Below are 14,991 nucleotides of genomic sequence, written 5' to 3'. Positions count from 1 at the left end.
CCATTCATATGTTGATGAGCAACCCGCTTCATTTCAATCCTTTGCTATAGGGAATGAAGCAGCAACAGACATGGGATGCAAACCTCTCTGTGTCAGGGTGAGGTAATCTGAGTATGTGCTGGGTCATGTGGCGGTTCTAGCACACCAATGGTACAGAACTAACCCAAGCATCAACAGATGGGACCGCATGGAAATAAAAAGGTGCGTGCAGCAAAGGAAAGAATCGCACAGACAGCCCACAGAGTGGGAGAACATCTTTCCCAGCTACACTGCAGACAAGGGGCTGACACCCAGAATTTACAGATAACTGCAGAAATTAAATATCAAGGGAATAAGACTGCCAGTCCATAGATGGGCAAAGGAACCTGTGCTGGTGAGTTTTATCTCAGCTTGACACATGCTGGAGTCATCAGAGAGGAGGACACCTCAGGTGATAAAATACCTCCATAAGATCAGGCTGTACACAAACCTGTAGGGAACTTTCTTATTTAATGATTGATGGAGGAGAGCCCAGCCCATTGTGGGTGGTGCCATCCCTTAGGAAGGAAGTTAGTGACCCTTTAAAGGAGATCAGAGAAGCCCCTTCGCTCTGTAGGTCATGTGGAAACACATCCATAGCTGCCTATCGACCATTAAAAGAGCCACCAGTAGCTGTTAAGCCTATACCTTCATGCTGGTCTTCACAGCCCCCAGACTATGGGAATAAATCTCTGCTCTTTGTGAGACACTGGTATTTTTGTGACAGAAACCCAAGCACACCATGTCTATTTTATTAAACACATTTAAAGAGAAAGAGGACATCATGTTTCTTACTGGCCTCACTGATCATTGCAAATCACCAGAAATAGCCACGCTGTGTCTGGAAGGGTTACACAACTTCACCATCACACCGCCATCCTGCTGGCCTTGGGTGAAGCAATTCGCCTTCCTCGTTTCTGCTGCACCAATTAACTTGAGCCAGCTTTTAAGCCAACTGAAAACAAAATGAGAAGCAACTAGCATATCAGAGTCCCAAACCCTTTGTAGATGTAAAAATCTGACCTTTCCCCGTATCAACAAAAAACTGGTCCTAATACCACCACCCTCTGCAAGCACTATTTGCAACCACTCATGAGACGCTATGTGGGAACTCCTCCACTTGGCTCCTTCAAGAGAGGTGTGTACAGACCACGCTTGTCCTGGAGGAAGGGGATAAGACGGATCCTCATTTGGTCTCTACCAGAGGATAGCACCCAGTAATTACAGCCTCGTATTATGAGTGCTCAAGTGAGTCTATGAACATGATTCAGTTGGGACTCAAAGATGCAAAAACCCTCTTGTTGAAGAGATGGGGAAGATAAACTCCCAGCATAGAAAACACTGAACCAACCTGGCGATGGAGGTGCACGTCTTTAATCCCAGCACTGAGTTCGAGACCAGCTAGTTCTAGGATAGCCCCCAAAGCCAGAGAGAAACCCTGCCTCAAACCACCACCTCCCACCAAAAAAAGAAAAAGAAAACACTGAACCAAGCTCAAGCCATTTAAGATCGCTTGACTTCTGCCCGCCTCACCCGCATCCCCAGGCTGCCATCATCCTCCTTGCAGAACCATCAAAGCTACTTCCAGGCTGCCACTCACCTCGGAGTCGGCGAATGCCCCAGCGCATGGGGCCAGCAGGTACTCCTCCCTGCACTTCCAGACGATAAGAGACTGAGCACACGGCTGAAAAGATGGCTTCTGCTTAGCTGCTAAGACTGTGCCGCTCTTCCAGAGGACCCAAGTTTGGTTCCCAGCACCCACATCAGGCGGCTCCCAAGGGCATTGCACATTGCATTCATGTGCATATACACATTCTAAAATAAATTTATGAGCAAGAAACTACTATTCTTCCTGTAGAAGACAAAACACCAGAAGACAAAACCCAGTCAACACCTTTGAGCATATCTCAACGCGTAGGCCCCTCCCTCCCCACGTGGGCCCCTCCCTCCCCACGTGGGCTCCTCCCTCCCCACGCGGGCCCCTCCCTCCCCACGCGGGCCCCTCCCTCCCCACGCGGGCCCCTCCCTCCCCCGTGGGCCCCTCCCTCCCCATGCGGGCCCCTCCCTCCCCACGCGGGCCCCTCCCTCCCCACGCGGGCCCCTCCCTCCCCCGTGGGCCCCTCCCTCCCCACGCGGGCCCCTACCTCCCCACGTGGGCCCCTCCAGAAGGCAATGGAAATTCATTAATTAACTCTCTTTAACTATTGACTAACTCCACCCAATCCTTGTACAAAACCGACAGATTCATGATACATTCTGAAGAGCCACAGACAGCCTCATAGTCCTCATACACCCATACCCTTCTTCTCCTGTGAAGCTAGTGGGATGTTTATCCTGAGTCTTTTGTTTGTTATCAATCCTGTTAGTGACCTGCGATCTGAGTGGGGATCATAGCAGGCAGAATGATTACTCTTCAATGATGTTCACATCCCAATCTCCGGAATTTGTGTGCACAACCCTTAGATGACAACACACCCTTTGCAAGTGTTTAAGGTTAAGGACCTTAAGATGGGGCCATGAACCTCATTACCCAGGCCACTCACTCTTATCCTATAACCCTGTAAAGAATAAAGGTCTTTCCAGCTGTAGCCAATCTGAGAGAAAGGTGGTGGGAAAAGCCCAGAGGTCTTTGAAGATGGAAGAAGCAAGCCAGGAGTTTAAGAATAGAAGTCCCGCCGCGCGGTGGTGGCGCACGCCTTTAATCCCAGCACTCGGGAGGCAGAGGCAGGCGGATCTCTGTGAGTTCGAGGCCGGGCTGGACCGACAGCCTCCAAAACAATACAGAGAAACCCTGTCTCGAAAAAAAAAAAAAAAAACCCTCAAAGTTGGAAAAGGCAAGAAAATGGGCTTCTGCAAAGCATCCAGAAAGACCACAGCAGTCATGTGACACGGTGATGTCATCCCAATGAAACCCACATCAGGCTTAGGACCCATTCCCGCCAGAGCTCAGGACTTGCTGGTTACAGCCAGTGTTACTGTTACCCGCGGCTCACAGGTGTGCTGCCTCCTGTCTCTCGTCTCTAAAGCCCCCATCAGGCCTCTCTAAATCATCTGCCATGCTCTGGGTTTCAATTTTCACTCCTGCGGCTGCTCGCTTTGATCTTAAGCGTCAGGCAGTCAGCTTGATTGTTTTGTGAAGTAGGAAGCCAGGCAAGGAGGGGCAGTGATCTGCAGCTGAGTCTCTACCTGATGGCTGTCGATCCCTTGGTTCCCGGGTGACAGCTGCTTCTGTTTGCGCAGCTGCTCCGGAAGCTCCTCTGTGCTATGGACCGAGGCTGAGCAGTTTCTTGTCCCACCCTGCTCCGCTGTGAGTTCCCCAGCTTCCCGGACAGTGTCAGGGAGCTCACATTCCCTCCTTCAGCGCTCCCAGGTTCTGTGCCGGCAACAGAAGCCTGTGTCAGCCCAGCAGAAGAGCCTGGTAGAGAGTTGTGGTGAAGTCTGTAAGACTTAACAAATTGCCAAATCAGTTGCTGAAAGAAGTATGAATTTTAGTCACACCACACCTGCTGGGCAGCCTGATGGTAGATAGGTTCCCTGCTGCTGTGTGATACCCAAAGCAGATCACCTTAAAAGATGCATCCAAAGTGTGGGACAAACACTTTGATGGCACCCTCCATGACACAATGGCTTCAGCACTGTGGTGTATACATATATACATATACATATACATATACACATACACATACATATACATATACATAATTATTCCCCCAGAGGCAAAGCTCACCCTTAAGTACCAAACCTGCAAGCTCACCTTCCCAAAGTTCATGGAGCCCACAAAACTTTATCAAATAAGGAGAAAAAAAATGGATGTGAACCAAGCACACGCCTTTAATCCAAGCACCATGTAGGCAGGGGCAGGTGGACCTCTGAAAGTTTGAGACCAGCCAGATCCAGCATAGCCAGCAGTATGTAGCAAGACCCCCATCTCAAAAAGACAATAATAATAATAATAATGATATTAAATGAAAACAAAAGTATTAATGAACACTCACTTCACTCACGGGGCTAATTCACAGAATGTAGCTCCTATTAAATATCTTTTGATGCAAAAAAAAAAACAAATTGTGTGTTGTTTTTGCCCTTTTGGCTTTTTGAGGTGCCCACCACCCAGCTCCCAAATAAACCACACATGGAGTCTTATTATTACTTATGAGTGCCTGGCCTTAGCTTGGCACTTCCTGACCCACGGCCCCCTCTGCTGTTAGCTTGCAGTTCCTGGGTTAAGAGTCCTGGGTGCTACAGAACAACTTTTATCGGCCAGCACAAAGATTGATAGAAATGGGTTAATTTAAGTTAAAGGGGGGAAAGCTAGCTAGAAACAAACATAAGCTAAGGCAGAGAATTCATAATTAATAAGTCTGTGCTATGATTTAGGGGCTAGTAGCCAAAGAAAGCCAACCACACTTTTTTTTCCCTTGATTTTTTGAGATAGGTTTTCTCTATGTAGCTCTGTAGAGCAGGCTGGCCTTGAACTCACAGAGATCAGCTTGCCTCTGCCTCCCAAGTGCTGGAATTAAAGACATGTGCCACCATTGCCTGGCCGCCAACTACACTTTTAACCACTGAGCTATCTCTCCACCTCACCTGACTTTTTTTTTTGTCAGATACAAATATATTTACCTAAGGGGATGGAGAGGTAGGTTAAAAGTGCTTGCTGCTCTTCTAGAGGGCCTGAGTTTGATTCCCAGCACCCACATGGCAGCTCACAACCATCTGTAACTCCAGTTCCAGAAGATCTGATGCCCTCTTCTGGTCTCCATGAGCACTAGAAACACTATGATGCACAGACATTCATTCAAGTGTAACACCCATACACATAAAAAAAACTGTAATGCTGACATATTAGATCCATGAAAGTAGATGGAAAGTGATGTGTTTGCCTTCTGCTTACTAATAGTTTGAGAAACTTTGGTCATTAAAAGTCTTCAAACATAATTTTGGAGAAATAAAACTCCCTGCAGGGATCTCAGTGATTCAAACTATCTCAATCATCTCTGCGTTAGGTTGCTATAAAGTACGCTCTATTTTAAAACACGGAGTTTGAAGGGAAAATGCTCTCCCCACGAGACTGTTCTCATAAGCAACAGCGTGACTGCCCTCCCACTGTGAATTCCCAATGCTTCCCCCAAGCCCCGGGAGATGCTGGCACCTGCAAGATGTGATGGCTGTCTCCTTCAAAGTCTGGGAGATGTCATCTTCTGGCCAAGCAAGCAGAGGACCGAGTTCCAGCCAGCGGGGTGGCGGTCAGAGGACAATGGTTGGGGGAGTTGCTTCTGCCCTTCCACCTCTGGAGGTCGGGAGGGTCTCTCGCTTCTGCCCCACCATCTTCTAGGCTGCGGCACACCCGGCTTTTTAGGGGGTTCTGGAGACTGAACTCGGGTATCTCACCAGGCTTTTGAGGCAAATGCGTTTACCTGTGGAACCACAGCCTGAGCCCTGTTTTTTCATTTAGATCAATGGCTGAATAATTCAATCCTCAGATGCAAACCTGCTGCTTTCTGTTAGTCCAGCTAAAAGGAGACACAGGACAAGGCAAGCAGAAGAGGGAAAGCAGACTATCTTCATTCCCACTAGAAGACCTGCCTGGGATCTAGCCTAGCCAAACTGCCATGGAAACATCAGCCCAAGGCACGCACAGGCTTTTCCACCACACACTCAACAGGGGCCCTACTTCGTGCCCCCCTGTTCCCAGCCTGGGTCCACCTTACTTTCTTCCCAGCATACACAAATCCTGACCAGTATGTTTCTCCGGCAGTCAACTGATTTCCAAAAACAAGTTGTCATATTAAAACACAATTCATTTCCTGCCGTTCAGACCTGAGGAGTGTCTCACTGTCCCTGCAGACTGTCTGATCTTTAAAGTCAAAATCCAAAGTGACTTTGGTTGTAGTCAGCAGTTAGCCTGAAAGTCACCAGCCTCATTTGTCTATTTTACCCTCAAAAGCAAGAAGACTCGAATATTCTTTTGGCACTTCCTGACCCCCTGCCCCCTCTGCTGTAAGCTTGCAGTTCCTGGGTTAAGAGTCCTGGGGGCTACAGAACAACTTTTATCTGCCAGGGTTCAGATGGCATCTGGGGAAGTCTACCACATTGTTTCCTTTTGAGTAAAAGCTCCAGCAAAACAGATTCTTAAGGGAAATTGGGGATAGGAAACAATGAATCCCCTGCCCCCCCACCTGTACCATGTGGAGAAACATAACCACTTTACTATGAGTTACCGACTCTCAGGACAACCTGCCTTTTTAACTAATTGTTTGAGTAACTTCCTCCACACTACAGTCTCAGGAGGCCACAATTGGCCAGGAACAACCCTTGGCATTTATCACAAGCCGCTCTCCCATGAAACATTCACAAGCCCGGGCTAGGTCAGCTCCTCGCCTGCAGCCCTTGTCCTGGGATTGGGTTTCTGGAGACATCTGTGAGAAAAGCTTTCTCCGGTCTTCACAGTTTACAGGAGATGATAACTATTTTTACCAGGGATCTGGATAAGCCGTGAAAAGCACCACACTCCCTCATAGTCTGCTGAGATCTCACACCCTGTAAAGCTCCCGAGCAACGTGGCTCAGGAAGCTAAAGGGAGAGCACTAAGAATCATTTTCTTGCTCCTGCCTTAGCGTCATAAACCCAAGCGCCATGGCATCGTGGAATCTCTTGGGAATGGCTTCTGTCAGAGCATGGTCCAAGAATGAAGTGCTGGGAGAATTCTGAGCACTTGTGAAAAAACTCCAAGAAAACACGAGTCTTGGGACCTCCATTTCTTAAAAACACAGAACTATTCTTGGAATGTGCTTTCATGCTCCTCCCAGGTATGGTAGACAGAAGTGAGTTTGCTTCAGATTACTGATTATTGCTTACTGCTGTTCATCAATTAAATACTTATGCCTCTTATGGAAAACTGTGTTTTTGCCTTGTGTGTGGCTTGACTTTGTGGTTGTATACAACTTGAACTCTTGAGAACTTTACTCCTATGACTGCTCTTAACCCTCAGAGAGAGTATAATCATTGGGCTCTCTGAATGAGGCTGGCTACAAATGAGACTTAACTGCTTCAGCTTCCCACACTGCCTCTAGAGTGGTGACAATTTCAAACAGTATAAGCAGTGTTCACCCTTTCACTCACCAGTCAACAATTCTGTGTGTCTGTCTGTCTGTGTCTGTGTGGTGTGTTTGTCCATGCATGTGCGAGTGCCAGCACAGGCCAGAAGAGAAAGTCAGAGAACCTAGATCTGGAGTTGCCCCTGTACCCGGGCACTAAGAACTGCACTCGGGTCCTCTGGAAATACAGCTAGCACTCTTAAACACTGGGCAGTCCATTTCTGCAGTCCCCAATCAGGTTCTTTATTACATACATACTTACTGCATGCTTGGCTCTTTGGGACTTCCAAAGACAAACACCCTTACCCCAGATCCCACACTATAAAAATGTGACCAAAATGGATGGGAAACACCCAAATCAATAGCATCATAAATGGCTTGAGTATTAAGTGCTACATAGCAACTGTTAGGCATCCTCAACTGATCTCACCAAGACCTTTACCAGAAAGTGTGAAGGAAGCAAGTGAGGTCAGCCTATGCACAACCATTATGTGGTCAAGTGAGACACAAGCACATGCCACTCTGATCCCAAAGCCTGTAACTTCATCAAACCATAAGAGAAAGCAGACAGGCCAGTCTCCAGACGGAGGTGTCACAGCTGAGCCTTTCTGTAATGCGCATCTGCACTCAGTTGTGTTGACTAACATTTATTTTTGTGTGTATGAGTGTTTGTCTACCTGGATGTCTGTGCACCATGTGTGTGCCTGGTGCCCACAGAAGCCACAAGAGGGCACTGGTTCCCCTAGAACTGGAATTACAGTTGTGAAGTACCCTATGGATCCTGGGACTCAAATGTGAAAGAGTAGCCGGGTGGTGGTGGCGCATGCCTTTAATCCCAGCACTCAGGAGACAGAGGCAGGCAGATCTCTGTGAGTTCGAGACCAGAGCTAGTTCCAGGACAGCCTCCAAAGCCACAGAGAAACCCTGTCTCGAGGGAAAAAAAAAAAAAGAAGACGTGAAAGAACAACAAGCTCTCCTAACTGCAGAGCCCTTACTAACTCTAGTCCATACTAATGTAGACCTAGCATAGAACTCCCATCTGCTGAGGAGTGAGCCCAAAAGCTTACTGCAGTTCCTCAGGTTCGCCTGGAACTGTAGAAAAAGTTACCCATCAGATGATAACTTCAGATGAGATGCATGGCCCTGATCTCTCACAACAATCAAACCACTTGCCAGTGTGCCTATTCCATTGGGAGGGAGGCTGTCACCTGGTCTCCATAGGCTTAAAGATTAACTTTGGGATGTATGTGGCATGCGTGTGTGTGTGTGTGTGTGTGTGTGTGTGTGTGTGTGTGTGTGTGTGTGTGTACGTTCTCTCTCTCTTTCTCTCTCCCTCTCCCTCTCTCTCTCACACACACACACACACTATTACACACATATGCCATACGTGTGCAGATACTTGGGGCTGGAGGCCAAGAGAGGGCTGTGGACCGCCCAGGGTGGGTACAGGGAACAGAGCTGAGGTCCTCTGCATCCTCTGCAGGAGCAGTAGTATTCTTTAACTACTGAACGCTCTCTAGCCCTGGTTCCCAAAGGTTTCCCCTCCTCTTCCCTCCAAGAGCATGATGAACACAGATATTCCATTCCCCAACCACAATGATTGGCTCATGAAGGGGCATGGGTCACCCCTCCCCACACCAGTCAACCTCCCCTGCCTTCCTGCGGTTAAAGACAATCTTTCACCACAGGTAGCAAATTAGAAAAGTGTGAACTCGGGCCCCGCTTTACCTCTTTCCCAACACAAAGAGTCGACAGACTGAATAAACACACAGCAGATAACAGCACTGAGCCCTGGAGCCCCCCCCCCAACCTGTACCTGGCTGCACACCCGGCCTTGCCTGCACCCGGCTGCACACCTGGCCTTGCCTGTACCCAGCTGCACACCTAGCCTTTCCAGTTCCGTCTGGGAAGTGCTTTCTTTCCACTGGAGCAGTTAACAGATGTGTGTTGGGGAGGCCCTTTGCCTAAAGATCTTTGCTTAGCCTTCCTTTAAGTTTTGAAAGAGCAAAACCAGCCAGCTGGGTTCTTCATCCACAGCGTTTCCAGACAAATGGCAGCCTGAGAGCCTGTTTTGCCTGGTGCTCAACTATTCCAGGGGGCAAGCGCACACTGCCACAGCACCAGCTTAGGGGAGGTGAGAGAGGCAGAGAGGCAGCCAGTGATTATTGAACTTTCCACCTAGACAAGTCTGGAGAGAAATGGCTAATGGCTCAAGTTAAACGGAGCGTGACAAGGACTGCCTCCAGGATGCTGTCTGTGGGAGACAGACGGGGAACGAGACACTCTAAAGTGATTAACGCTGAGTGATTTGTCCTGCAGATGTGGGATTGAGACAGTGCTTAGAGAGGATTTGCCTAGGCATTTCTTATCAGCATCTCCTGACCCATCTGCGCTTCTGCAGTGAGCTTTGCAAAGCTGAAATCCTGTGGCCACTTCCACCTACCCCTCCATAATTATGCAAAACTGTGAACTTTGTTCTGCCCAATCCCGGTCTCTTTAACACTCACTGGTGTGGTACTGTTGTACATGGGATTGTCATGAGTGGGCCCTGAATCTTGGTGTCATTTGGAAAAGGGACCTCGGGTTACAACAGGCCTCAAAGACTGCTCCCATGCTCTCGGCTACTGCCAACTGCAGGTGGCACAAACCTCTTCCAGGTAAAACCCCTATGCCCAGCAGTCCTCAATCTTCCTGATGCTGCAACTTTTTAGTACAGCTCCTCATGTGGGGAGACCCCAGCCATAAAACTATTTTCATTGCTACCTCGTAACTATAATTTTGCTAGTTATGAATCATGATGTAAATATCTGATACGCAGGATATCTGATGTGCGGCCCCTGTAAAAGGATGGTTTGACCTGTGGTCTATTGTTTATGATTTATTAAAGCCATGTTGATCAAAATAGCAAAGCAGCTATGCTAGTTAGCCATAGAAGCCAGACACACGCCTTTAATCCCAGGACTCAGGATTAAAATGGATCTCTGTTAGTTCAAGGCCACACTGACTAAATGAAATTGATCCAGTCTTAAAAGAAACAGCGCGCACAAAGGCGATCTCAGCACCTGGGATCACACCCCTTTAATCCCAGCACTAGGAAGGTGGAGGCAGGAGGGTATGGCTGGGTGGAGAAAGGAATATGAGGAGGAGGAGACAGGAACTGAGAGCTTTTGCCTCTGAGGATTTGTGGAGAAAGGGTTACCCTTTAAGCCTGAAGTAGAGGTAAGATCTACTGGCTTGGTTGCTTTGCTCCTCTGATCTCCAATATTAGTCTTGAACCCCAATATCAGTCTCTGGGTCTTCTATTTATCATGCTACAGACTCCCACAAAGGGGTCATGACCCACAAGCTAAGAACCACAGCCTATGGTTTCCTCTCAGCATCTGCCTCACCTGAGTTTGTTGTGCATGTGGTAAGCTATGAAGGGCTGTGAAGAGTTACCAAACGGGAAGGCAGGGCTGTGGCCAATGCTCACTTAGGATTCAAGTGAGTGTCTTAGCCAGGCATTTCAGAATTAAAGATGAAACATGCAGAGTCCAACAAATGGACCACAAAATCCTCCTGCTCAGATCCACGGTCACATCCACCCAGACAGAACACTAATCAAGTGCCAATAAAAATAGAAATGACTGCCTTTGTGCCACAACTCATCTTAAGAGCCAAGAAACACCCATCAGCAGGAAAATGACCTAACTACTGTTAGCATTATCCAAGCAGGACACAAAGACGGCTCCATTATTGCAGTGAGCCATTTGATAATGCAAAAGACCGGGTCCTTAACAAAGAAAGCACTGTGCCCACTAACTGCCTAAGCTAGCAATTTCAAAAGCGCTCCAACTCGGGAACGCATCACCTGGTAATTGGTTTAAACATACCAGCCAGTTAGACACATCTATTGCACAGCTCTAGGCAGAAAGGCCCAGGCACCAGTGATAGAAACCTGTGCCTGGCCGTTCTAACGTACAGTCAACTTTACTAACACTACAGTAGCTCAGTCTCGACTGTTTTGACCCAAACTTCTGAGCTGTTGTCTACTTTATGCTACCGTAACAGGATGCCTGAGACTGGACCATTTATAAAGAAAAGCATTTACTGTCTACAAATCTAGAGGCTGGGGAGTTCAGACAGCAAAGGGCTGCATGCACTCATGACCTTCACACAGTTGAAGGAGGGAGGGCAAGCGCTCAATCACCCAGCAGTCAACACTTTCACAATCAGCATGAGTCTACTTGTGAGGATGGGCTCTCATGACCCAAACAACTCCAGCTAAGCCCCGCCTAATACTGCTACACGGCATGAACTTTTGGGGAGGACACATATGGAGCGATAGCAGATTCTTAACCTCTAATGACTGGAGATGTCCCATCAATTCCAAGGACTGTCTTAGGGGATTCTCTAAGACACAGAATAGAGAATGAATGTTTATATTATAAAAGGGCTTAGTAGATTGGCTTACATCATAGTCTGGCTGTCTCACAGTGGAAAGACCAAAAACCTGGTTGTTCAGATCATTAAGAAGGATGTTAGCAGTCTCAGCCAGACATTGGAGGCCTGGAGGATTCCTGGAGACCTCTGGTCTTCAGTCTACACTGGATGGCCCAAAATGCTGCAGCCACACAATGGATGAACTTGCCGGAAGTGAAGGCAGGCAACCAAAAGCAGTTTCCTTCTTCCACGTCCTTTGATATGGGTCCTCCCACTTCCAAGACTCTGACCAAGAATGTCCTTCATAGGAATGCCTAGAAGTTTGTGCTGTAGTCAACTCCACACAACCTAGTTGGCAACCAAGACTAGCCCTCACAAAGACCCTTACAGCTTCTGAGGTTCACTTAACCCAGTGAGGATGGAGTGTCATCATGAATGTGTTATCCCACAATGCTGCCCACTGGGAGCATATGATCTTACATGTTTTGCTCCATGGCAGATTTAGATTTAAATCATCCTGTAAGGCATGAACTACATACTTCCCAGTGACTGTCGTTTCTCAGCTACAACAAACCAGGTCAAACACCACCTCACACCCAGCACGCCAACACTTCTAAATTAATGAGTGCTGGATTGAAACTGCTCATAAATGAAAGCAGGTATTGAGAAAATTTGTAATTCCTCAGATACCAAGAGCAGCATTCATCTCAAGACTAATTCCTACAGTACTAACACCATAATTGTTGGCATTGCTGCACTGGTTTCCAAAAGCCTTCACTTCCCTGCGTTTGTTGTATCAAATATGCCAATCACAGGTGACCGCCTGTCATTTCCCATCAAGAAAACTTCAACTTCCAAAGCATCTTACTTCCTCCCAACACCCCCTTTCCCTGCTAAGTTTTCCCCTTGAGTGAGTAGACTTACACTGAGCACCAGCCACACAACCAGACATGCTGTTTAGGACAGAGCTCAAAGCCACTGCCACAAGTTACCAGACCAAAGTACTTTTTCTCAGGGGCCTGGCGAGAGAGCTCAGTGCTGAGCGCACTGGCTGCTCATCCAGAGGACCCAGGGATCCGATGCCCTCTTCTGCCCGCTGTGGGTACTGCACTCATGTGGTATACAGATATACATGCAGGCAAAACACCCATACACACAAAATCTTTAAACAAAAATTTTTAAAGTTTTCATATAAAACCATTTTACATTTTTTGAAATATTTATGTGAAATGTTTTTCACTGCACTCACTTCAGTTCCTCTGTGTAGTCAATTTCCCCACACTGACTACTCACAAGGCAAAGTGGTGGGCTCTCAAGTTAGCAAGGTAGAAAGCTTGGTGCCTGACACTACCATTTTTGAAACACACTCATATTAAAACAAAAGCAATAGTATGTAGTGAAAAAAAGCTTCCCCCTTGCTGGTCACTGTCCTTATTCACGCTGATAATACCAATTACAGACAGGCCCCACTTCATCAATAAGAACACAAAGGCGGGGCTGCACAGATGTCTTAGCAGTTAAAAGCACTTTCTGTTCTTGCGCAGAACAGTTTCAATTCCCAGCACCCACATGGCAGTTCACCAGTCTCGTTCCAGTTCCAGGGGATCCAGCACCCTCTTAGGGCCTCTGCAGACACCAGGCAAATTCGTGGTGCACACACATAGGTATAAAATAAATGTTTCTTAAAAAACGGAGCACAAAAACAAAGCACATTTGGGGTAGTTTCTAGTGAACACTTTTTAAAAGATTTATTTATATATTCAGTGTCCTGCCTGCATGTCTGCCTGAGGGCCAAAAGAGGGCACCAGATCTCATTACAGATGGTTGTGAACTCAAAGACCTCTGGAAGAGCAGCCAGTGTTCTTAACCTCTGAGCGGTCTCTACAGCCCCCTCTAGTGAGCATCTCTGGATTACTTGAGTGTTCGCTCTTTCTTAAGCTTATGTCTCCAATCTCTAGAAGCCTTGAATTGATGTCATTAATCTTATTAATCAAGAGTAAAAGGAAAAAAACAAACATAAGGTCTCCCAACACTGTCCAGAGAGACAAGACAGGTATACATTTTCACTACCTAATAATGAAAGATTGGGGGCTGGCAAGGCAGCTTACTGGGTAAAGGTTCTTACCAACAAGACTGGGGATCCTCTAACCTCCACACCTGACAAGACACACTCACCCAACTCAGACACACAAAAACAGGAAGGTGTTAGGCAAGGCACACACCTTTAATCCCAGAACTCAGGAAGCAGAAGCAGGTAGAACGCTGTGAGTTCCTGGCCAGCCAAGCGGGTCTAGACAGAAAGTTCCAGTACAGCCAAGGATACATTAATGAGACTCTGTCTCAAAACACCAAGAAAAGATTAGCCATTATTTTGAAACAATATAATCCTAAAAAAATTATAACTTATTCTAAACGTGGTCCTATAAAATTCAACATACAATTAAGAATGATAATAAAGAATAAAAAATAAATTCAACATACAAGTTTAATATTAACAGTCATAATGTAAAAACTACCAAGAAGTATGAATCACATATTTCCCTTTAATTATACCTCCTACTTTATAATGTGTGTAGGTGCAGACACATTGTACTTTTGCTTAGGACCTTTAAATAGGAAATGTGGGACAGCCAGTCCTGTAACTCACCGAGGGAACACAGTAGAGCTGACCCAGTTGGGGGTGCAGGCCCTGAGGGTGTGAGCAGGAGCTGACCCCGCCCGGCCCGCTAGTCTACCATGTGTTGCCATGGGTGAGGGAAAGTACCCCCCACCTCACCCCTTGCCTCCTGAAGCAGGTGGGAGAGCTGGACCTGGGGTCCCAAGAGTGGGAGAGCCAGCACTGCTCCTCACTGTCTGAGCGCAGGAGAGTGGACCATGCACTTTGCCTGGGCAGCACTGACAGCGGACCAGTCGGAGGGTGGCGTGCAGAGGTGACCCTGCCTCCCCCATGTGCCATGTGGTGGCATGGGTGAGGGAAAGATGCCCTCCTCCACCCCTTGCCACCTGCAGTTGGGGGAGCAGCAGGGGCAAGAGCTGGTCCTGCACCTCACCAACTGCAGGGCTCGCTCTCCCCATAGCCTGGACAAAACAACAGAGCCGGCCCCGCGGGCTTGAGCAGAACTAGCCTGGTCAAGTCTGAAAACTCACCCTAGTGGTGTCAGTGAGGGAAATGGCGGGCTGACCAACACACCTGCCACCCAGGCCCAGAACCAGGGTTGAGTCAGGCCGCCACAACATCCACTTCATCTATAATCTGCAGGAGCAGGCAAAGGGGCCAGATCTGCACATCCAGAGCTGCGGGTTCTCCATGACACAGGGCAACAACAGGGTATCCAAGAGGAGTCCCAGTGAGGACCCGGTACTGAGAGTGTAGCAAAAGCCAGAGGCCTTGAACCAGACCAATGACTCCCTGCAACGAACGCTCACAAGTCAGATTGCCTAAAGGGTGTACTGT

The 14,991-nt window shown here is 47.7% G+C and overlaps 1 long non-coding RNA gene across 1 annotated transcript; it reads right to left on the bottom strand.

The window, feature by feature from the left end:
• Nucleotides 1–747: 747 nt before the first annotated feature.
• On the bottom strand, nt 748–4,507 carry LOC110341549. Its single transcript, XR_002383517.2, has 3 exons — nt 3,205–4,507; nt 1,619–1,870; nt 748–973 (listed from the first exon to the last, which is right to left on the bottom strand). It is a non-coding gene; the product is annotated as an uncharacterized LOC110341549 (long non-coding RNA).
• Nucleotides 4,508–14,991: the final 10,484 nt, after the last annotated feature.

The sequence above is a fragment of the Mesocricetus auratus genome, unplaced genomic scaffold (assembly GCF_017639785.1).
Source record: "Mesocricetus auratus isolate SY011 unplaced genomic scaffold, BCM_Maur_2.0 Super-Scaffold_100691, whole genome shotgun sequence".
NCBI lineage: Eukaryota > Metazoa > Chordata > Mammalia > Rodentia > Cricetidae > Mesocricetus > Mesocricetus auratus.
Note: the sequence above shows the minus strand (reverse complement) of the source record. Positions and strands in the feature narration are given on the sequence as shown.